Source organism: Macaca nemestrina, chromosome 11, assembly GCF_043159975.1.
Source record: "Macaca nemestrina isolate mMacNem1 chromosome 11, mMacNem.hap1, whole genome shotgun sequence".
NCBI lineage: Eukaryota > Metazoa > Chordata > Mammalia > Primates > Cercopithecidae > Macaca > Macaca nemestrina.
Window position 1 is genome coordinate 15,471,819 of NC_092135.1, and position 24,428 is coordinate 15,496,246.

At 33.7% G+C, this 24,428-nt stretch overlaps 1 protein-coding gene across 9 annotated transcripts in view; it reads right to left on the minus strand.

The window, feature by feature from the left end:
• LOC105492523 (dipeptidyl peptidase like 10) overlaps window positions 1-24,428 on the minus strand; it is a 1,403,881-nt gene that overhangs the window by 127,517 nt on the left and 1,251,936 nt on the right. The gene's annotated exons all lie outside the window — the stretch shown is intronic.

Consider the following 24,428-nt stretch of genomic DNA (forward strand, 5'->3'; position numbering starts at 1 on the left):
GTCATTTTTGCTTTTAACAGTGATACGTTTTATACAGAAATTAAGAGGAAACTTAGTGGTTTATGTTTACTCATATACTTAACATTTCCAACATTCTTCTTTCATTCCTGAAGATCCAAGTTCCCCTAAGATATTATTCTTTTTCACTGAAGAGCATTTTTTGTAGCGTAGGTCCCTTATTTTTCTTTAATCAGAAACTGTCTTTATTTCACTTAGATTCCCCATGGTTCTTAATGAGATGTCTGTAAGCATTCTAATGTTGGTCCTTGTTACATGTTGTGTTGTGTCTCTGTTCACTTCCACATTTTCCTTTTACTTTTCAACAGTTTCACTAACATGTACTTTTGAGGGATTATCTTTGAATATATTGTGTTTGGAGTTCACTGAGCACCTTGAATATGTAAATTTGTGGTTTTTATTGCATCTTGGAATTTCTATCATTTTTGGCAGATATTTTTCCTGCACTATTCTCTCCTTTTCTTCTGAGACTCCAAGCACCATCTGTTAGTGATTTGCAGTTTTCCTACAGGTCCCTAGGGGTCTGTTTTTCTTTTCCTTTTTTTTTTTTTTTCCTCTTTTGTAAATTTCTCAATTTTTTCAGATTAAATATTGTGGGTTGATCTGTGTGCCACAGACTCTGTTCTCTCTCATCTTCATTCTGCTGTTTAGCCCATCCAATTTCTTTTTTATTTCAAATATTGTTTTGAAATTCTAAAAGTGTCCATTTTTAATATTCTTTGTGTATCTGTCTACAAACGATAGGATATATAAGATATATAAATATATCAATAGATAGATTTAAGATAGGTATATTTGTATGCTGATATATCCTATGTTTTTATTCCTTATGCATTTATTTTTATGAAGATCAGGAAATACAGTTTGAATAGCAGCTTTAGAGACTTCACCTGAAAATTCTGTCATTCATAGTTGAAGTTCAGTCAAACACTTGGCTGAGTTCCTGCATACAGCTAGTTACCCCTCCTCTGACTCTCTCAAGGATCCTTCTCATTCTCTGGCAGTTATAGCCACCCAAAGGCTCTTTCTCTTGTTCCTGCCTAAATGACAGCGGGGTTTCCTATTGGAGATTCCGCTCCCTTTATACCCACACTCTGCCTCCACTACAGTTGCCCTTAGGCCAAATCTCTAAACAAAACTAACAAAATGGAGGAATCCTATTTTGCGAGTTATTTTTCTATAAATTTCACTCCCTTCGAAAATCTGCCTGGTTTTGTTCAGGCTCGAGTCCTTGGGTAGCTATTTTTTTGTGTTGGTTTATTTTAAGGTTTCGTCAGAGTTTATAGCTGAATTTGTCTGAAGATTAATGTGTGAGCAATTGCCCTTCCATATCAGGATTGTAAAACCATTTATTCAACTTTAGTCAAAGTTCTTTTCATTGTGATTGCTCTGAAGTAAAAGGTTATTTTCCAGTACATTCTTCATCATATCCAGGTGTAGTATTTTTATTTTTCCTTTTCAAGAAGAATTTATTAATGTTAAGTAAATGATATAATTTTAAAAGGGGAAGTAGTTTATTTCTAGTTTTGATTCTAATTCCAAGAATAAGTATAAAGATCTGAATTATTAGTATGTATACAAATTTCATTGTGCTTTCAGGGACAGGTTTTTATGTTAGAGATATAAAATTGGTTAGAACATGGTGAAAATTTTCCCCCAAAAAAAGCTCTTTTGGAAGATACTAATTTGAATAACATAAGGGAAATCAAAAAAGTTAGTGGACAAGCTTTGTTTTTCTTAAATGAACAGCCAACTTGACAATCTTCACCCCCATATCCCAGTTTAGTTCTAGGATGTTAGAAACAGTTATTAGGATAATTTTGAAAGAATTAAGAGTTGAGTACCAATTTGTAGTGTAATGATCTTCATATTCTACTTCCATTCCAGAGCCCATCAGAAACAAATAAGATACTTACCAGGGTCTTTTAATAACCAACTTCAATATTATTAGCAAGTCTTTTCTACTAAGTAGAATTAAGGTCCAAGTCGCAGTTGCTTTTTAAATTCAGCTTTAAATGTCTAGTCCTTTATATCCCTTGCTCCTCAAATTCTAGTTCCTCTTGTAACACTTAAAACAATATGAAAAACAATAACATTAATGTTAAAGACCATATTACCTATTATCCTACTGCTATAAAACAATAATTATTTTTACTTTAAAATATCGCTTTCCCTATTTTGTCCCTGATTATGTTTGACACATGTAACACACGTGTCATCTGCATCTATATCTATATTTGTATCTATATCTATATTCATATATATAATAATTTGCCACCTTTTTCTTTACTTTGGAAGTTCCTGATGTGCTTTACTTTTCATATGCTATGTTAAAAGTAATCAATTTTGTATATTAGGTTTCTTTGCTATTCATAATTCTGGAAATATTTAAATAATATATAGACATTTTTGTTTTGGGGGAATGTTTTACCTATTGTAATAATAAGGACATACTAAGTAATAATATGGACCTTTCTTTTATCACTGGATAGCACTGCTTTCCTGCACATATAGAAAAATCATTAATTTTAATGGCTTCTTAAGAAGTCACTATTTTATTATTTTATGTACCATAGTTTATTTTACTACTCCCATAATAATAATTTAGTTGTGTTCAGTCTTCTATTTTGTTTTTTAAATTACAAATAATGTTGCAATGAATTTTCTTAATGTATGTCTTGAGACACATGTGTAATATATATTTACAGGATAAAATCTACATTTGGAATCACTAGATATATAATACTATATTACTCATTACATATATTCTTATTCCAATAAAAAATATGGCGCGCGTGCACGCGCGTGTGTGTGTGTGTGTGTGTGTGTGTGTGTGTCTGTAAAATTTGTTTCTTATTTAATTCATTTATGGTCATAGAATATAATTTGGTATGAATTTAATTCTTTTATATTTATTGATACTTGTTTTATGGCCTGGTGTGTGCACTTAAACATGTCAAGTATTCTGTAATTGTCACGTATAGTGTTGTATTAAAGTCAGTTATGTCAATTTCGTTGATGGTGTTAATCAAACCTTTTATACCCTACTGATTTCCTATCTACATTTTTCAAGTTGTACTGTAAGAGAAATGCTGAAATTACCAGCTAAAATTGTCAGTTTGTCTATTTCTCTATGTTTCTCAAAGTCTATTAAAGTATATATTTGCTTTCAATCCTTTTCTGGCTCTGGATATTTTTTAAAAATCTATGTTCCTTAGGGATTATAGATTAGGCTGTAGCTGATTAATGGTATCATAAAAGTTGTACTGACTTTTCTCATTTTCATTTCTTTGGTTGTTCTTAAGGAGGAGAGCAAGTGGAGAGCTCCTCTACCACACCACCTTAAAAGATGTCTGAAGTTATTTCTGACATGAAGAGTCTCGACATTAATGCAGACCACAGTTCCCTTTGGGGAGTTCTCTGCATGCCATTTAATAAAACACAGTAAATCACTAAAGTACTGAACTCTGCCTAATTGGGATCTCTTAACCTCAGGGGTTATGTAAGATGGTTCACATCTTGTGGTAGACACTATTATAATCTTATCATTTTTCTTAAATGTTTGTTTAGATTGCTGATCAAATGAAACTTCGCATATCACTCTAAGTTAACCCTGTCTGATCAAATGTAAGAATAATAGATATAGTGTAAGAACTTAGTTGCAATGAAACAGAAAGAGTCTAATATTCAGGAACTTTCACTGATTGTCATCTACATTGCTCTTTCATTCAAATAGGTTCCTTAGCAGGAACTGTCTAAAGTATACATTGTGTATATTAGATGATGAATGACCCAAGCGAACAGTTAGAAAATCTACAATCCCAGGATTTTGATGGTTCTTACTCCACAATTTAATATTTAATATTATGTTATGAGCAGGATGAAACAAGACGTGCCACAGAAATTGTGATTTACTTTGGAAAATGAGAAAAAAGATAAAGTCATTACAAATACCTTAGTATTTCTAAATGACTAAAATATTGCCTAAATATGAATTAAAGGAGGTTTGTGGGATTGCTCACCTGATGTGTAGGTGATTTTTCCACAGCAATGCAAATTAATTTTCCTTTAAATTATATACCATAATTGCATATTTGTTCCACATATCTGCACAATGTTAAGGCATTTTATTTATGTAACACTGTATTTCCTGTCACATTTACATATGTAATATATTCATGTAAATATATACCTAAATACATTACAAATTTATAAGTCAAAATAGTTAAGATAATTTAAAGGTGAGGTTTTGTTTTCTGTTGTTATTTTTTTCCCATTAAACCCAAACAGACTTATCCCCTTGTAGTTTATTACGATTTCTGGCCTAAATATTGAGTACATAAATGATATGAGCTGCTTGGTATTGATTTTCCTGATCTCAAATTTGATTTGAGACCCATTAGACCTTAGGTATGGGGCAATACTAGAATGTGGTAAGGGAGATTGTGTTTATCCCCTGCAACTAAAAACAGGAACATTCAATTTTGTTTCAGATAAAATGAAAAGGTAACCTGATTTCAATTATCTTCACTAATGAAGATGAATGAGGTAAACAACAAAAAAAAGTGGTCCAAATTTATTTATATTGGAAACACTCATCATGTCAAACACTTGATATTAATAGTGTAAATTGTTTGGCCTCAGTCCCTAGTGATTTTCTGCATCGCCCTCCAACTAGAAATGAGCATCATACAAACTACAGTTAAATAACTAACTTGAAATACAATTTGTCAATTGCTGGCCTTGTTTCCTTATCTACTTCCATTAAAGCTCTGGTATGATAGGACTCTAAAGCCAAGACTTTCAGTTCAGAATGTGCTTGGTATCAGCAGTAATGTGTGTGAATGTGTGTGTGTGTGCATACAGACATACAAATATATTTGTGTATGTTTATCAAACATTTCTCAAACATATCCTAAGGAAATTTAAAATAATTACTTTTGTATTAAAAAGCATAGATATTTAATGGACTATGAGGCAAAATCTAATTGACTTTTAGTAGGATATGTGAGATTTCAAAGATATGTTTGAAAAATGCTACCTTAAATAGTACCCGGGAAAAATTGATAAAATAGTTCACAATTATTATTAGTAATAAAGTAAGAGATTATATAACAAATTTAAAGTCTCCCAAAGACACTAAACCATTGCTCATAATTTGAGGTTTTAATAAAAGTTTAAGATAAATTCCTAGTAATAGCAAAAACATAGGTGATACAGAGATTTTGATAATTTTTGTTTGCATTTGAAGAATTACCTAAACATTACATTTTTCAATAATATAAAAAATAAAACAAATATTAGCAATTTCAGAGAAGGAGTCTCAAGGAGGACATGTTTGTAAAAAGAAAAAGAAACATTTAGAAATATCCTAAATATATATGCACCCAATACAGGAGCACCCAGATTCATAAAGCAAGTCCTTAGAGACTTACAAAGAGACTTAGACTCCCATACAATAATAATGGGAGACTTCAACACTCCACTGTCAACATTAGACAGATCAACGAGACAGAAAGTTAACAAGGATATCCAGGAATTGAACTCATCTCTGCAGCAAGCAGACCTAATAGACATCTACAGAACTCTCCACCCCAAATCAACAGAATATACATTCTTCTCAGCACCACATCGTACTTACTCCAAAATTGACCACGTAATTGGAAGTAAAGCACTCCTCAGCAAATGTACAAGAACAGAAATTATAACAAACTGTCTCTCAGACCACAGTGCAATCAAACTAGAACTCAGGACTAAGAAACTCAATCAAAACTGCTCAACTACATGGAAACTGAACAACTTGCTCCTGAATGACTACTGGGTACATAACGAAATGAAGGCAGAAATAAAGATGTTCTTTGAAACCAATGAGAACAAAGATACAACATACCAGAATCTCTGGGACACATTTAAAGCAGTGTGTAGAGGGAAATTTATAGCACTAAATGCCCACAAGAGAAAGCAGGAAAGATCTAAAATTGACACTCTAACATCACAATTAAAAGAGTTAGAGAAGCAAGAGCAAACACATTCGAAAGCTAGCAGAAGGCAAGAAATAACTAAGATCAGAGCAGAACTGAAGGAGATAGAGACACAAAAAACTCTCCAAAAAATCAATGAATCTAGGAGTTGGTTTTTTGAAAAGATCAACAAAATTGACAGACCACTAGCCAGACTAATAAAGAAGAAAAGAGAGAAGAATCAAATCGACGCAATTAAAAATGATAAAGGGGATATCACCACCGACCCCACAGAAATACAAACTACCATCAGAGAATACTATAAACACCTCTACGCAAATAAACTGGAAAATCTAGAAGAAATGGATAATTTCCTGGACACTTACACTCTTCCAAGACTAAACCAGGAAGAAGTTGAATCCCTGAATAGACCAATAGTAGGCTCTGAAATTGAGGCAATAATTAATAGCCTACCAACCAAAAAAAGTCCAGGACCAGATGGATTCACAGCTGAATTCTACCAGAGGTACAAGGAGGAATTGGTACCATTCCTTCTGAAACTATTCCAATCAATAGAAAAAGAGGGAATCCTCCCTAACTCATTTTATGAGGCCAACATCATTCTGATACCAAAGCCTGGCAGAGACACAACAAAAAAAGAGAATTTTAGACCAATATCCCTGATGAACATCGATGCAAAAATCCTCAATAAAATACTGGCAAACCGGGTTCAGCAACACATCAAAAAGCTTATCCACCATGATCAAGTGGGCTTCATCCCTGGGATGCAAGGCTGGTTCAACATTCGCAAATCAATAAACATAATCCAGCATATAAACAGAACCAAAGACAAGAACCACATGATTATCTCAATAGATGCAGAAAAGGCTTTTGACAAAATTCAACAGCCCTTCATGCTAAAAACGCTCAATAAATTCGGTATTGATGGAACGTACCTCAAAATAATAAGAGCTATTTATGACAAACCCACAGCCAATATCATACTGAATGGGCAAAAACTGGAAAAATTCCCTTTGAAAACTGGCACAAGACAGGGATGCCCTCTCTCACCACTCCTATTCAACATAGTGTTGGAAGTTCTGGCTAGGGCAATTAGGCAAGAGAAAGAAATCAAGGGTATTCAGTTAGGAAAAGAAGAAGTCAAATTGTCCCTGTTTGCAGATGACATGATTGTATATTTAGAAAACCCCATTGTCTCAGCCCAAAATCTCCTTAAGCTGATAAGCAATTTCAGCAAAGTCTCAGGATACAAAATTAATGTGCAAAAATCACAAGCATTCTTATACACCAGTAACAGACAAACAGAGAGCCAAATCAGGAATGAACTTCCATTCACAATTGCTTCAAAGAGAATCAAATACCTAGGAATCCAACTGACAAGGGATGTAAAGGACCTCTTCAAGGAGAACTACAAACCACTGCTCAGTGAAATCAAAGAGGACACAAACAAATGGAAGAACATACCATGCTCATGGATAGGAAGAATCAATATCGTGAAAATGGCCATACTGCCCAAGGTTATTTATACATTCAATGCCATCCCCATCAAGCTACCAACGAGTTTCTTCACAGAATTGGAAAAAACTGCTTTAAAGTTCATATGGAACCAAAAAAGAGCCCGCATCTCCAAGACAATCCTAAGTCAAAAGAACAAAGCTGGAGGCATCACGCTACCTGACTTCAAACTATACTACAAAGCTACAGTAACCAAAACAGCATGGTACTGGTACCAAAACAGAGATATAGACCAATGGAACAGAACAGAGTCCTCAGAAATAATACCACACATCTACAGCCATCTGATCTTTGACAAACCTGAGAGAAACAAGAAATGGGGAAAGGATTCCCTATTTAATAAATGGTGCTGGGAAAATTGGCTAGCCGTAAGTAGAAAGCTGAAACTGGATCCTTTCCTTACTCCTTATACGAAAATTAATTCAAGATGGATTAGAGACTTAAATGTTAGACCTAATACCATAAAAATCCTAGAGGAAAACCTAGGTAGTACCATTCAGGACATAGGCATGGGCAAAGACTTCATGTCTAAAACACCAAAAGCAACGGCAGCAAAAGCCAAAATTGACAAATGGGATCTCATTAAACTAAAGAGCTTCTGCACAGCAAAAGAAACTACCATCAGAGTGAACAGGCAACCTACAGAATGGGAGAAAATTTTTGCAATCTACTCATCTGACAAAGGGCTAATATCCAGAACCTACAAAGAACTCAAACAAATTTACAAGAAAAAAACAAACGACCCCATCAAAAAGTGGGCAAAAGATATGAACAGAGATTTCTCAAAAGAAGACATTCATACAGCCAACAGACACATGAAAAAATGCTCATCATCACTGGCCATCAGAGAAATGCAAATCAAAACCACAATGAGATACCATCTCACACCAGTTAGAATGGCGATCATTAAAAAGTCAGGAAACAACAGGTGCTGGAGAGGATGTGGAGAAATAGGAACACTTTTACACTGTTGGTGGGATTGTAAACTAGTTCAACCATTATGGAAAACAGTATGGCGATTCCTCAAGGATCTAGAACTAGAAATACCATATGACCCAGCCATCCCATTACTGGGTATATACCCAAAGGATTATAAATTATGCTGCTATAAAGACACATGCACACGTATGTTTATTGCGGCACTATTCACAATAGCAAAGACTTGGAATCAACCCAAATGTCCATCAGTGACAGATTGGATTAAGAAAATGTGGCACATATACACCATGGAATACTATGCAGCCATCAAAAAGGATGAGTTTGTGTCCTTTGTAGGGACATGGATGCAGCTGGAAACCATCATTCTTAGCAAACTATCACAAGAACAGAAAACCAAACACCGCATGTTCTCACTCATAGGTGGGAACTGAACAATGAGATCACTCGGACTCAGGAAGGGGAACATCACACACCGGGGCCTATCATGGGGAGGGGGGAGGGGGGAGTGGGGAGGGGGGAGGGATTCCATTGGGAGTTATACCTGATGTAAATGACGAGTTGATGGGTGCAGCACACCAACAAGGCACAAGTATACATATGTAACAAACCTGCACGTTATGCACATGTACCCTACAACTTAAAGTATAATAATAATAATAATAATAAAAAAAAAAAAAAAAAAAAAAATAGAAATACACTTCTTTAATATTTGCCTCATTTCATTTACATTAACTAGGTTTATAAGATAATTTTTATCTTTGAATAGCAATCAAATTGTAGATCTCAGTACAAAAGCTTCTTATATTGATAAATGGTTGATTATCATTGCGGTTCCAGATTATAATAACGGCCTCTACGCCTAGCTCCCTGCTTTCAGATTCAATAGCTTACGGTATATCATGGCCTCCTCTACAAGATCTCTCTTCTGACACATGACTTCTTTCCATATTATACCATCCTCAAAACCTTCTTTGGTTTCCTATTTTACGCAGAAATAACAGTAAGTCTTTCACTAATTTCTCAATGCAACCAGAAATTTATTAAACTTACATTTTGCCTTGAGCTACAGTAAATTTTATGAAAAAGGAGGAGGAAGAAGTGGAGGAGGATAAAAATAAATGAGAGAGGAAAAATGTTTAGCTGATCCTGTATTCTAGCTGTTCCCTTAAGTCAGTGGTAGAAGATAACAATGTAAATATACAGTATTAAAAATGATTTGAGACACAGGAATGCCAGAGTCCCAAAAAGCAAACTATTCACTTAGTATGGAGTAAGGATTAGGAAGAAATGATCAGAGAAGACAAGAGAAAGTATTCAACGAAGACTTTTGAAGGAATTTTTTTTTTTTTTTTTAAATGACTAGGTCTACCACGGGGAATGACTTAGAGACACAGAGGAGTCAGGTGTCGTTCATCCAGAAATTACAAAGAGTTTGGTTCAGGTAGAGAAAAATATGTGCTCTGTGCTAGAGAGGCAGGAGCTCAGATGATGAACCAGTTGTCACATTAGTTACATCAGTGACATCGAGTGTCACTTCAATGACATTATATAACCTTGTGGGAATCTGTTAAGTATGTTCAATTTTAACATATATCTCTGCGGATGGTGGCTGAATTAGAATGACTGGAGATGTGAGAACAAATTTTAGAAAATAAATTACTAAAATATCTAGGTGAAAGATGATGAGATTCTAATTAAGTGAATTATTTGCAGGAAAGAACAGGTGGCAACAAAATAATAGATATTATTTATTGAGCGCTGACTGTGTTAAGTGTCATGCCCACTGTAATGGTGAATTTTATGTGTTAACTTGGTTAGGCTATAGTGGCCAGTTGTTTGGTAAAACCCTAATCTAGATGTTGCTGTGGAGGTATTGAGTTCATGTGATTAACATTTACAATCAATTTATTTTAAGTAGAAGAGTATTCTCAATAATATGGATGGTCCTTAGCCAATCAGCTGAAGGCCTTAAGGATACAAGATGAGGTTTCCCCCCAGAAATGAATTCTGTTTCAAAAAATTTTCTCTAACTTTCTCAACTGCCAACCTGCCTGACAGATTTGGGATTCAAGACTGAAACATCATCTCATTAATACTTGTCCAGCCCGCTGGCCTGCTCCATAGACTTCAAACTTGTCAGTCCTCACAGCTGCATGAGTTAATTCTTTATTCTCCCTCTCCATATATATATATATGGAGATATATAACCTATTGGTTCTGTTTTTCTGGAGAATTTTAACTGATACACTTGACATACCTCAGTTAAAACTTAAAAGTGGAACTAGTTATGACCATCTTTCATTTTTAATGTGAGTAAATTTAAGCGTACAGCCTTCAGCTCTCCCTAAATCACAAAGCAAAACAAAAACAAAAACAAAAACAAAAAAAAACAAAAAAAAGAAAAGAAAAAAGAAAAATAGAATAAAGAAAAAGAATGGAAAAGAATCTGGACTTGAGCTTCTTGATTCTAGATTCACTCTAATCAGTAACATGTTTTTCCTTTTAAACCTGAAATTCCTTCACCTGATTTTCAAAATTCTTCCATTCTTCATGATATAATTACAGATAAGTATACTTTCCATTTTTATTAATTACATCAATTTCAAAATGTTCTACAATGAGTAATTTTGACCTTTATAAGGCTATGTTATGTTTAAAAAGAAAAATGACCACCTTCTTGCATCACGTACCTTTTCAACTGAATGCCTAAAATATTCTTCCTGTTGTAAGACTTACCAGTTCTTTCTTTAAAAAAACACCTATTCTTCGCATATCAACCAAGTCACCCATTAAAAATTACAGATTTATAGTTTGTATTGTATTCTCAGTTGTGCACAGTTATTATCATGGTTAATTTTATAAAATTTGCATTATCTCAAAAAGAAGTCCTGTATACTTTAGCTATCACTCACTGATCCCTCAATCCTTCCAACTGTAAGTAACCACTAATCTCCTTTCTGTCCTGCAGACTTCCTCATTCTGGACTTTCACATAAATGAAATCATATATGACTTCTGAAAGAAGACTGGCTCCTTTCACTTAGCATGTTTTTAAGGTTCACCCAAGTTGTAGCACATATCAGTGCTTCATTTCTTCTTATGGCCGAATAATTTCATTGTATGAATAATTTCATTGTTTGAATATACCATATTTTGTTTATCCATTCATTTGTTGGTAGGCATTTGTCTTCTTCCTCACCTTTTGGTTACTATGAATAATTCTGCTGTGGACATTTGTGTACAAAGTTTGCGTGGACTCTTAGGCATATACCTAGGAATGGAATTGCTGGATCATATAACTTTATGTTTAATTGTTTGAGGAGATACCAGACTGTTTTCCAAAGAGGCTGTACCATTTTACATGCCCATCAGCACTTTATGAGGATTAGAGGTGGACTTCTTTAACTCGACTAAGTTCTGCAAACTTGACCTTGAAGAACAAGGAAATTGACCTTGTTCTTCAAGGTCATTGTGTCACTAGTCATCCTTTGGCAGGATATGCATGTCCCTATTGTGTACTAGTAAATGGTATTCTCACTAGTAAATGGTATTATCAGACTTAAACTTTTGATGATCATATAGATATGAAACAGTAGCTCACTTTAACTTAAATTTTGCTACTTATTGCAATGGAATGATATTAAAGCATCTACATTCAATTGTGTTTATCTACTGAAAATGGTAAATTCCTAAGGCTCAACTTCATATTAAGATCAAACTTCTTTCCATAGGAATTGGTATTTTGATGAACTTATTGGCCATTTACATATTTTCTTTGATATCTAAGTTCATTGCCTATTTTGAATCAGGTTGCTTTCTTTTTATTAAGTTTTAGAATCCCTCTATATTAGAACTCCTGTATACTTTATTTCTGTAATATAAAATTCCTCTATATTAACCTCTTCTTAGATAAGTGATTTGCAAATATTTTCTCCCATTCCACAGGTTGCCTTTTTACTCCATTGATAGTGTTATTGATGCACAAAAGTTTTAAATTTTGATAAAATAGAATTTGTCCTTTTTTAATATCCTGTGTCTTTTGTGTCATATCCAAGAAAGCATTGCAAAACGATTCAGTTCATTTATTCCTTCCAATATCTTCAAACTTCTGCCTTATATTTTCTTCTAAAAGTTTTATACTTTTAGATCTTATGCTGAGATATTTGATCCAACCTTAGTTAAGTTTTGAGTGTGGTATTAGGTAAGAGTTTATTTTTTATGTATGTGGATATCCAGTTTTTCTAGCATCTGTTGTTTAAAAAAGATAGTCTTTTCCTGATTCAATGATTTGGCACCTTCATTTGATCATAAATGTGATAGTTTTGGACTTTCTCTTCTTTTCCATTGCTCTATATCACTGTCTTTGTACCAGCACAGATAATTTATGTCACACTATTTTGAATTCTATACATTGTAGTAAGTTTTGAAATCAGTAGTGATTTCAAAACTCCAACTTTCTTCTTTTTTAGGAATGTTTTGGATACTCAAAGTCCTATGAAATTTCATATGAATTTTAGGATAGGCTTTTCTATATTTGCACAAAAGACATTATTTGGATTTTGGTAGGGACAGAATTGAATCTGTAGATTCTGTTGGGCATATTGACATCATAACAAGATTACATCTTCCAATTCATAAACATGGTATGTCTTTACACTTATTATGTGTCATTTAATTTTTTTCAGACATATTTTATAGCTTTCATTGTATGAATCTTTCATCAACTTGACTAAGTTAATTTCTTAGTATTGTATCCTTCTTCGTGCTATTGTCAATAATATTATTTTCTTAATTCCTTTCAGATTGCCCACAGTTATCATACAGACTTACACATTTATATGATTTATCTGTGTTGACTTTTTATGCTAGTACTTTGCCGAATGTGTTTATGAGTTCTAAAAGACTGAGTGTGTGTGTGGACCCTAGGCTTTTACAGAAATAAAATTATATAATCTGTAAATAGAAATAATTTTATTTTTTCTATTTGAATTCATTTTATTTTTTTGTTTGCTTAATTGCTTTTGCTAGGACTTCCAGTACTGTTGTGAATACAAGTGTCAAAACCAAGGATCCTTGCCTTGTTTCTTATCTCAAAGAAAGTACTTTCAGTCTTTGTCCATGAAGTATAATGATCACTGTTCATTTTGCATGTAAGATGACATTTATTCTGTTGAGGTACTTTTCTCCTATTTCTAGTTTGTTGAGTGTTTTTTTTTTTTTTTTAATCATATAAGGGTGTTAAATTTTTTCAAATGCTTATTCAGTATCAGTTGGGATGATTATGTGATTCTTTCTTTAATTTCATTAATGTAGTATATTACTGAAATGGTTTGAATCTATGTCCTCACTCAAATCTCATGTTAAATGTATTCCCCAAAGTTGGAGGAGGGGCCTGCTGGGAGGTGATTAAATCATGGCAGTGGGTTTCTCATGAATGGTTAGTACCATCACTTTTGTGCTATTCTCAGGATAAGGAGTGAGTTCTCACAAGATCTGTTTGTTTAAAAGTGTGTGCTAACTCCCACCCCCTTCCTCCTGCTCTAGACACATGAAGATGCCTGTTCCAGCTTTCCTTTCTGCCGTGAGCAAAAGTTTCCTGAGGCCTTCCCAGCCATGTTTTCTGTACAACCCGCAGAACTGTGAGCCAACTAAACCTCTTTTCTTTATAAATTACCCATCCTCAGATATTTCTTTATAGTGATGTGAGAATGGACAAATACAATTACATTGATCAGGTTTTTATATATTGAACGATCCTTACATTTCAAGAATGAATCCTAGTTAGCTATGTTGTATAATCTTTTACACAGTTGAATTTGTTGTATTAATATTTTGTTGAGAATATTTACACAAATGTTCATAAGAAAAATTGATCTATAAGTTTTTTGTAGCATGTATAGATTTGCTACAAAATGCTGGCATATAATGGGTTAAGAAGTGTTCTCTCCTCTTTGACTTTTTGGAGAAGTTTGAGAAATATTGATTTGTTTGTTTTTCTTTATTAGATAAAGTCTCACTCTGTCACCCAGGCAGGACTGCAGTGGCACAATCTCGACTCACTGCAACCTCTGCCTCCCAGCTTCAAGCGATTCTCTTGCCTCAGCCTCCTGAGTAGCTAGAATTACAGGCGTCCAACAACACACCCGGCTAATCTTTGTATTTTTAGTAGAGACAGCGTTTCACCATGTTGACCAGGCTGGCCTCAAACTCCTGACCTCAGGTGATCCACCTGCCTCGGCCTTGGTATTAGGTTTTCTTAAAAATGGTTAGTAGAATTCACCCATGAAGCCATCAGTTCCAGAACATTTTTGGCCAGGGGGTTTTTGATTACTGATTTAATATCCATATTAAGTGTAAGCCTATTCAGAAATAGAAAATTCATATTTTCTATTTCTTCATGATTCTATTATGAAGTTTTGCGTTTTTGGGACTATCTTCATTTCATCTAGGTTATCCAGTATAAACTGGTGTACAATTGTTCATAGTACTATTATAATCCTTTACATTTCTGTAGAAACGGTCATAATATCCCCACTTTCAATGATTTTAGGAATCTGAGTCTTCTCTCTCTTTTTTTTTTTTTTTCTTTTAGTCAAGCTAACTAAAGGTTTGTCAATTTCGTTGATTTTTCTGAAGAATCAACTTTTGATTTTAGTGATTTTCTCTGTTTTTCAATTCCCTACTTTGTTTATATCTACTATCTTTAGGTTTAGTTTTCTAATTCGAGTACCTTCAGTTGTAAAATTAGGTTGTTGATTTGAGATCTTTTTTGCTTTCTAATGTAAGTATCTTAATCCTCTCAGGCTTCCATAACAAAATAGCAAAGACAATGCAGCCTGTAACAGAAATATATTTATTTACAGTGCTGGAGGCGAAAGAATCCAAGATTAGGGTTCCAACATGTTTCAGTTTTTGGTGAGAGCCCTCTGATTGGCTTGCAGATGGCAGCTTTGCCCTCACATGACTTTTCCTTTGAGTATGTACAGAGAGACAAAGAGCAAGAGTGAGAGTGAGAGTGAGAGCAAGAGCAAGAGAAAAAGTGGAAGAGAGATCTTCCTCTGCTTATTAACCCACCAGTCCTGTTGGATTAAAGCATCACTCATGATCTTGTACAGCCTTAATTACCTCCTAAAACATTTATCTCCAACAAACCAACAAAGTCTCATCGGAGGTTAGGGCTTCAACATATAAATTTTGTGGGAACACCATTAATTCCACAGTAGTAAGTATATATAGCTACTTCCCACTCACACTGTTTATGCTGCATCTCATACATTTTGATATGTTGTGCTTTCATGTTACTTCATCTCTAAGTATTTTCTAATTTTCCTGTAATGTTTTATTTAACTCATTCATTGTTTGAAAGTATGTTTTCTAATTTCCACAAATGTATAAATTTTTCAGTTTTCCTTTTGTTACTGATTTCTAACGTTATCCCATTGTGGTCAGAGAAGATCTTTTGTGTGATAATTTTTTAAAAAGTCATTGAGACTTAATAGGTGGCAAAATATATGATCCATCCTGAAGAATTTCTCATATGCCCTTGAAAGAACGTGTATGCTGTTGCTGTGTTGAGTGTTCTGTATACATCTGTTAAGTCTAGTTGGCTTATTGTGTTTTTTAAATCCTCGATTTTCTTGATTATCTTCTGTCTGTTTTCTCTAGCCATTATTGAGAATATGGTGTTGAAATCACCAACTATTACGATAGAAATATATATATATATATATATATATATATATTCCCTTCAATTATATTCATTTTTAGTTTTATATATTTTGGTTAGGTATATAAATGTTTGAATTGTTATATCTTCTTACTGTATTGATTTATTTGTCTCTCAAAACTGTTCATGATTTAATGTCTACTTTTATGCTAGTATAGCAACCCCTATTTTATTTTGCTTACTGTTGGCATGAAATATCTTTTTCCATTCTTTTATTTTCAGCTTATTTGTGTCTTTGTATCTAAAGTGAGTTTCTTATAGAGAGTATGTAGTTGAATCACGTTATATATATACATATATATATATATATATATATATATATTTTTTTTTTTTTTGAGACGGAGTTTCGCTCTGTCGCCCAGGCTGGAGTGCAGTGGCCAGATCTCAGCTCACTGCAAGCTCCGCCTCCCGGGTTCACGCCATTCTCCTGCCTCAGCCTCCCAAGTAGCTGGGACTACAGGCGCCCGCCACCTTGCCCGGCTAGTTTTCTGTACTTTTTAGTAGAGACGGGGTTTCACCATATTAACCAGGATGGTCTCGATCTCCTAACCTCGTGATCCGCCCGTCTCGGCCTCCCAAAGTGCTGGGATTACAGGCTTGAGCCACCGCGCCCGGCCAAATCACGTTATATTTTAAAATTTATCTTCTCAGTTTCGATCTTTTAACTGGAGAATTTAATCAATTTATATTTAAAGTAATTACCAATAAGGAATAACTTGCTTTTGTGATTCTTCTATTTCTTTTCTATATCCCTTATCTTTTATGGCCCTCGTTTTCCACATTACTATCTTATTTGAATTTAGTTAATTTTTTTGTAGTAGAATGTTTTAATTCCATTCTCATTTCCTTCCTTTTGTGTATATTTATTATTTTCTTTGTTGTTTCCATGGCAGTTACATGTAACATCCTAAAGTTATAGTGCTAGTTTGAATTTATACAAGTTGAACTTTAATAACATTCAAAAACGTTGCTCATGTATAGTTTCATCCTCATTTCCCTCAGTTATTGAAGTCACAAACTTACGTATTTGTATATTGTACATCCAAAGGTATTAACTAATAGATATTTAAGGCATTAGTCTCTTAAATTATGTCTAAAACAAAATGTGAAATGCAAATTAAAGTTAAAATAATATTAGCTTTTAGACTAAAAATTTTAAATATGCTAGCATTTTAAATTAAGTAGAAAACAAAAAGTGCAGTTACGAATCATTGTCACAATAACATACATTTCTATAATTGCCCATGTATTTACATTTACTGGCATCTTTATTTCTTTATAAGACTTCAAGTTACTACCTATTGTACTTGCATTTCAACCTACTGGACTCCCACTAATCATTCTTGCAAGGCAGGTCTAGTGGTAACTCTTGTCAAGTTTTCTTTATTTGAGAATGTCTTAATTTCTTCCTTGCTTTTGAAAGACAGTTTTGCCAGATAGAAAATTTTTGGTTAACAGGTTTTGATTTGTTTTGTTTTTCTTTTAGAATTTTGAACACATCAGCCCACTGCCTTGTGGCTTCTTATGTTTCTGATGAGAAATCTGCTGATAAGGATACATTGTTTGTGACAAGCAGCCTCTCTCAGGTTGCTTTCAAAATTCTCTTTGTCTTTGTCTTTCAACAGTTTGATTATAACTTGTCTTGGTTTGGGTCTCTGAGTTCATCCTATTTGGATTTCTTTTTGAGCTCTTAGTTATTTATACCAATGACTTTCATCAAATTTAGGGCTGTTAATTTTTTAGAATTTTTTTCTACCCCTTTATCTGCATCTTCTACTTCTAACATTCCCACAATCCATATGTTGCCGCATTTGATGGTACTACACAGGTCCCTTAGGTTCTGTTTATTTTTCTTCAGTCTTTTATTTTTTATGTTTCTAATACTCAATCATTTCACTTGTCTTATCTTCAGTTTCATTCTTCTGCCTGCTCAAGTATATCTTGACTCTCTAGTAAAACCGTTATTTCAGTTATTGTAACCTTTTGATCTAGCATTTTTTATTTGTAGTCTTTTAGGTTCACTCTCTCTCTCTCTCTCTCTCTCTCTCTCTCTCTCTCCATTGGCACTTCCATTTTGTTCATACATCATGTTTTCATATTTTCCGTGACTTCCATTACTTCTTGATGTTGGGTCTTTTATCCCTTTGAATTGGCCATACTTCCTTATTGCTTTGTATCCTTTGTAATTTTTTTATTGTTGAAAATCAGACATTTTAATGTAATAATTTTGGTATCTCAGGAGATCAGAATCTTCCCTGATAGAATTTAGCTCTGTGTCCCTACTGAAATTGCATCTTAAGTTTTAATAATTCCCACATGTCATGGTAGGGACCTGGTGGGAGGTAATTGAATCATGGGGGCAGGTTTTTCTCAAGCTATTCTCATGATAGTGAATAAGTCTCATGAGATCTGATGGTTTATAAAGGGCAGTTGCACATGCCCTCCAGCCCACTGCCATGTAAGACGTGACTTTGCTCTTCCTTTGCCTCCTACCATGATTTTGAGGCTTTCCCAGCTATGTGGAACTGTGAGTCCATTAAACCTGTTTCCTCTATAAATTACCCAGTCTTAGGCTTGTCTTTGTTAGCCGCATGAGAATGGACTAATACATTCCCATTTCCCATGGTTTGCTATTTTATGTTTTTGCTTTTGTTTTGTTATGTTGGTTCTTTTGTAATTGTTGTAGACTGTCTTTATGCTGAGGATCAGCCTTAGGTGAAAACAAGTCTTCTCAGGACTTTTGTAAGCCTGCATCTTTCCCTGTGCATGTACGGTGACTTGCTAATTTGTCCCAAATATTCAGTTGCCTTTGAATATCTTAATCTTTAATGGCTGACATCCCTCTAAAAAGAGGAAAATGAAGAGTAGGAAAAGGCACTGGCCTTTTAACCATCTTAGAATTCACTTCAGCTGGAGGGAGAGGAGCTTGTTATAAGGGTGTAAGGATGTGAAACAATAGCTGCCTTTCTCATAGCATATCTTCAATTTCATAATGAGAAGGGGCAATAAGCAATAAGAATACTAACCATCACTTACTTGCATCACAGGGCCCTTATTGTCCATCCTGGTTCCTGCAAGATGCATGCATGCTCCAGGAACACCTGCCATGGGGCTGGGGGTCAAAGATAGGTAGCTGCCTCTGAGCTAAGTGTTCAAGTCAACTAAAATTAACCACAAACTTTCATTCAAGCCTTCTGACAAAATTTACATACTTTCAATAGACTAGAGTTCTCAATAGTTACCTGTCTACTGTAGCAATTGTTATCTGGATGGAAAAACAGATTCCTGGTGCTTCTCCTTCCATCGTAATTCCCAGATTCCTCTTCCCAAACCATTTCTTTTCAATAAAACATTTATTACGGCTAAAGTGGTCTACTCACCACCTTCTCCAAATCATACACTCTTTATTGCTTCAGGTTCATTTTTCCATAAATTTTGACACATCTAAATTGCCTTTACTCACACTTAGTGCTACTGAAACTTCTCCTCAATATTCTGAGTTCTAACTTAGATCCTCTTCATCAGTAAATTATATCAATCCCTTGCCTCTCTTCTATAAAACCAGGAATTTCTTTTACAGCAAATAAGATTAGAAGCTGAAAATGAAGGATAATTAATTATCTTTAGTTAGTAAACACTACAAGGTTCTATAATTTATTTAACGCAAAACTAATTAAAGTATTGTAATGACTCACCTCTAATAAAATCATATTGCTGAGTTTGCTAATGGCTTCAAATATTGACAAAGCATGCCATACTCATATGAAACGAACCACTGGTCATTTGTAGAAGTATGTCCTTTACTTTTTTAAATTTATGTTTGCATGCACTCAAAAGATAAACTTGATAAATATGAAATTTCTCTAAGAATTCCCCAAAGGAGTTTGAAAAATGACATTACAGAAAACTGAAGATTAACTCTCCACAAAACTAGTTACCCTAAAATTCCCTGAGGTGTTTAAATTCACATGAAAACAAATTTTTTAATAATAGTAAAAGTGAACACCTACAAAACACTTGTTATAGGCCAGATACTATTCAAAATGCTTTAGAGCTGTATTCATACATTAAACATTAGAATAGCACTATTGATAAAGCACTACCATTTTAAAGGTGAAAATAGTAAGGCATATCAAGATTAAATAATGTTCTCAAGATCAACAGCAGTAGAACCAGGACATAATCACGTGCAATATGGCTTCAAACAGGGAAGCTATAATTTTTATACATTTTTAGTATTTTCATAATTTTCTTAAATATATTAAAAATAATAACAAATAACAAATAAAGAAATCAATAACAAATAAAGAAAATGCATACAATTAATACTATTTCCTTGAGTGTATCAAAGTGCTATTATTTTGTCATATGTGTTGGTTTCCCTCAAGTATAAAGAATAAGAGGGTCATTTAAAACCAACCAAAGTGTAAAACATTTTCCAAAATACTGTCCACTTTTTCTAAAATACTGGACAGTATTTTGTACAAAAGGTGAAGTTGTCTTGGATTTCTGTGTTCTGGAATTCTGTTTGTTTCAAAGTTGCTCTGGCCCAATGGACCAACTCTATTGTTTACAACATCAGAGTGAAACAGGAAGGATGAGAGTGCCTGCCAGTTATTGGTGTCCACTCACCACTGTCCATGAATGTTTCATTGATTACATGCCTTATCTAAACCAAACCTGGCACATTCATATTTACCATATTCTATGCAAATTTGGCTGCCACTTTTCAGAAATATCATAGTGGGATGGATTTACAGAGAGTTCTATGACGGTAGATTAAATTGTCATTGTTTGCTAATTTATCTAAATATCTACAAGATAAAAGCAAATATAATGTCCATAATCTATGGTATCTGGACAATTGCATACATTTTGCATTTTAAATCACGAACCTATTTTCATCATCATGATTTACTCAATTATTCGACAATTTATTGTGGAAAGGATAGTGAATGCAGGGTTGCTGGTAGGATTTCTTTGAATATTTGAGGGTCCAGATTATTTTCTGATGAAAGGAAACCTTATTTAGCAAGAGTGTATTATTCTGTAGCCTTCTTATGATAAGAAATATCTATTATAATTACCCTATTTCACTAATAAGCTTAAGAAATATGCATTCAGATTTCTAAAATAGGATATAAATAATAGTAATGTGCACCTTATTATGAAAAATAGTCACATTTTCCAAAATAATTATCACAATGATATGATAGTGTACATATTTCTATTTATAGATGAGGAAATTGAGGCTTGCAGGAAATTAAAAACTTAATTCAGCCCAACCACCTGAAAACGGCAATTCAAAATTTTAAAAAAACCTAGAGGATTCTAAACTACATTAAAAAGCTAGTTAAAAGTTAGAATGAGGATTGGCCAATTAGGATTATTAAAGGTAAATAAGGTAAATATATTGATTAAGGTATAAAAAATTTGAATTCAATAGAAAGATGTATTTATCCTTTTATAAATTCCTCACTCTTTACAACATAGTTCAAATTATATAATGCAAAATTGACAGACAACTAAAGAAAAACAATCACATATCCACTGTCATTAGTAAGAACATATAACTCTTAGAAACATAATTATTAAGATTGATCCAGTAGGCACATATAGAACATTGTACCTGTCACATAGAAAATATATAAAATTATCTATCACATAAAAAGCATTTCGAAAAAATCCTAAGCCATTAAGCATGTCTCATCATTGTGGTCACTAACTAAAACTAAGTAAAAAAAATTGTAAAAGTTAATCCAGTAACCATGATAGAATCAATTTTTTAGTATCCCAGCAAAAACAATAATCCCTACAATACCTAGTTACATTCATAGGTTAACAAGTGCAGAAGGATTTTAACAACGTAGAAATTATAAAAATTGAAATGGAAAAGAAAAATGTCATTATTAATAAAAAGCGTAATAGTCTACACAGAATTATTTGGAATTTATAATTGTGTGTAGCAATGTTGATATATATATAAAATAAATAAATATATAAAATAAACAAATAAATACTTTGAGCACCTTTCTATTTGCCAGTAGCAAACATTTTTTAAATAAGAAATACAAGCACTTAAAAGAGTGACCAAAATGATAAATTGCAAATTTTTAGATATGAAATTGTAAAATTTGACTGAGCTATTAAGAGTCTTAAATAACTAAATACATATATTAAATGTTTGTAGATATGAAGATTCAGTATCACTAAGATGTTAATTTCCCAAAATAGACATATAGATTCAAAATAGTGTATTCAAAATTCTGAAAATGGGCATGTAACATGAAAGACAATTGTGACATTAATATGAAAGGCTAAAAAGTCAAGAAGAGTCGAAGTCAGCATAAGAAACTGCCTTGTCAGAGAGTAAAGCTTACTTTAATTAAGGCACTGTTGTCTTAGCACATTAATAGACAAACCACCTGGAAAAAAAAAGAGCCAGAAGAAGACTCATGCATATGTGGAGCATAACACTGTAACACTGCAGAGGAGTAGTTACAGAATGAAGTGGTCAATAAAAGGTTTCAGGACAATTGTTGGCCATATGAAACATATATAAAAAGGGACAGAGATGGCCAGGCGTGGTGGCTCACCCTTGTAATCCCAGCACTTTGGGAGGCCAAGGCGAGCGGATCACAAGGTCAGGAGATCGAGACCATCTCGGCTAACACGGTGAAACCCCACCTTTTTGTATTTTGTAAAAATACAAAAAAAAAAAAAAAAAAAAAAAAAAAAAATTAGCCGAGCATGGCGGCGGGCGCCTGTAGTCCCAGCTACTCGGGACACTGAGGCAGGAGAATGGCCTGAACCCGGGAGGCGGAGCTTGCAGTGAGCCGAGATCGCGCCACTGCACTCTAGCCTGGGCGACAGAGCGAGACTCCGTCTCAAAAAAAATTAAAACTTAAAAAATTAAAAAATGGACAGAGATTTAATACCATACCAAAAAAAGCAATTTCAGATGGATGGATCAAGAACCTATACATGGAAGGCCCACTTGAAAAATTCTAGAGAAGTATTATTCCATTATAAAGATTTCATAAATAACAAAAAGTAGAAATCACGTATTTGATAAATCAGAATACATTTATTAAAAAAATCTGTTTGTGGAAATGAATCCATTAAGAGAGCGAGAAGTAAATCCAAAAACTGGATGAAGATAGACCCAATAATGTATTAATATCCAGAACATATAAGGGGTTCCTTTTAATTAAAAAAAGAATAAAAAATGTGAATGGATAAATACATGAATAGACATTTCACATATGAGAAAATACAAATTGCCAGTAACGATACGAAAGTTGCTCTAGCTTATTAGAATTCAAGGAAATACTAAATATTAATAAAACTGTAACAAAATACCATTTTGTATAATCATTTGGGTAGTTATTTAGAAGTCTGAGGAAATAGGAGTTGGCAAGGATATGGAACAAAGGGAACTCTCTCATTGTTGCTGGTAGGTGTAAACACCCTTAACAAATAACCTAGAAATCAGTTTGGTGATGCTCCATACATCTGAGCATGCACATGATAGTAAGCAATACTACTCCCTGAGCAGTATTCCCTTGAGAAAGGCTTTACATGGTCACCATGAGATATGTACAAGAATATAATATTGCAGGCCGGGCTCACTGACTCATATATGTAATCCCATCACTTTGGGAGGCCTAGGTGGGTGGATCGCTTGAGGTCAGGAGTTTGAAATCAGCCTGGCCAACATGGTGAAACCCTGTCTCTACTAAAAATACAAAACTTAGCCAGGTGCGGTAGCATGTGCCTGTAATCCCAGGTACTCGGGAGGCTGAGGCACAAGAATCGCTTGAACCTGGGAGGCAGAGGTTACAGTGAGCCAAGATCTCACTCCAGCCTGGATGACAGAGCAAGACTTTGCCTAAAACTATATATGTGTATTTGCCTAAAAAAAAAAATATATATATACACACACACACACACACACACACACACACACACACACACACACACACATATATATATAATTGCTCAAACTGCTTTATACATCAATAATTATCTTTTTGAGTTTGTAATTATTTCAAAATAAAAATAAAAGTAAAAATCCTCTCTTAAGAGAATATTAAATAATTCCATCTAAATTTTTACCCTGAACAATGCTTTAAGAAAAAATAATCTTTATTTTGAATTTTTCATGAAAACTGACAATATTATGTAAGGGAAATTAACTCAGTACAAGGTTCTAGTAACCTTGGATCTCTTCTAGGTTTCACTACAAAC